We start from the raw sequence: 1,708 nt of genomic DNA on the forward strand, positions 1-1,708 counted from the left end.
GTACGTCATGCTAGCTCAATCGTATCCGCGTAATCCTTTAGGGAAATTAAATGGGTTCCACCAACACTTTTCGCGAAGGATATGCCTACTAGAAAGTTCGCATGAAAATATTTATAGAGGCCATCGACTCGAATATTTGGGAATCCGTAGTCAACGGGCCCTTCGTTCCACAACATTTACTGGACGATGAACCGAAAAGTCTATGGGCCGATGATGAACGTACAAAGGTTCAGTATAACCTGCGTGCCAAAAATATCATCACATCGGCCCTATCCTAGGATGAGTTCGTTCGGGTTTCGCAGTGCCAAAGTGCGAAAGAAATGTGGGACACTTTACAAGTGACTCACGAAGGCACTAACGAAGTCAACCGTGCCAGGTTGAATGCCCTGACACATGAATATGAGTTATTTCTATCGGTGACATGCAAAAACGATTTACTCATATAGTTAACCATTTAGTGGCTTTGGATAAATTGTTTAACAAAGGAGAGCTTACTAACAAAGTTTTACGTTGTCTTGGTAGGAGATGGCAACCAAAAGTAACAGCTGTTATGGAATCAATGGATCTTGACTCCATGCCTTTGGCAACATTGTTTGGAAGACTTCAAGAGCATGAAATGGAGCTTGGACGCCTGACTATGCACAAAGAATTAGATTGCAAAAATAAAAGCATATCTCTCAAGGCAACAACGTCTCAATCTATAGAAGAGAGAGAAGAAGAAGAAAATCTAATTTAGATGTAGACGAAGAAACTTTGAGCCTTCTCGTACGCAAATTCGGGAAATTCCTAAGGAAAAGAGGCTTCAAACGTTTCCAGAAGAAAGAAGCACGCAAATCAACCAGAAAGGGCAAGAGTAAGAGCTCTTCACTTGCCATGAATGTGGTAAGCCAGGACATATGAGGTTCCAATGTCCTACTTACCTCAAGAAGGTTGATTCAGATAAGAGCACTCCTCGAGACTTCAAATTGAAGAAAGCTTATATAGTATGGGATGTACTAGAGGAGGACACGATATCGAGCACCTCAAATGAAGAGGAGACAACAAATCTATGCTTAATGACGAGAATAAATGATGCTTGTTGCTCAAATTCGAAAGAGGTAAATAGTAAGGTATATTCTGACACCTCATCTATTTCATCTGATGATTCTCCTCCTTATGAGGACTTGTATAATGCGTATGTCGAATTGCATGATCAGTTAAAGAAACTAGCTACGATTAGTTCTAATAGAAAAAGAGTAATCCTGCTAAATGAACAAAAAATAGTTTCATTACAAAAAGAATTAGATGAACTAAAATTGGAAAATGAAACATGAGATTTGATCTATTCTTGTAATGCATGCAATTGCTATGATAATAATTTATGTCAATCTATGATTCTTGCGATGATTTGAAAAACGAAAATTTGAGATTGAATGAAAAACTCGCAAAACTCACAAAGAGTCAAAACATATTAGATACTATGCTTAGTAAAACCAGAAATGTTGGTGACCATACCGGGCTAGGATATATTCCCCCTATGCATAGGAGAAGACCATATATGAGACCTATTAATCGGCCTAATAAGAAATTTTTTAATAAAACGGTTCCTACATGCTTTTACTCTAGCACTCATGGCCACACATCCTACTCTTGTTTTAGAAAATATGGTATACCTAGTGGCGTGTATGTATGGATGAAAAAGGGAGATAACTCCCTAGTTACTAACAGA

The sequence above is a fragment of the Lupinus angustifolius genome, unplaced genomic scaffold (genome assembly GCF_001865875.1).
Source record: "Lupinus angustifolius cultivar Tanjil unplaced genomic scaffold, LupAngTanjil_v1.0 Scaffold_39_107, whole genome shotgun sequence".
Classification (NCBI taxonomy): domain Eukaryota; kingdom Viridiplantae; phylum Streptophyta; class Magnoliopsida; order Fabales; family Fabaceae; genus Lupinus; species Lupinus angustifolius.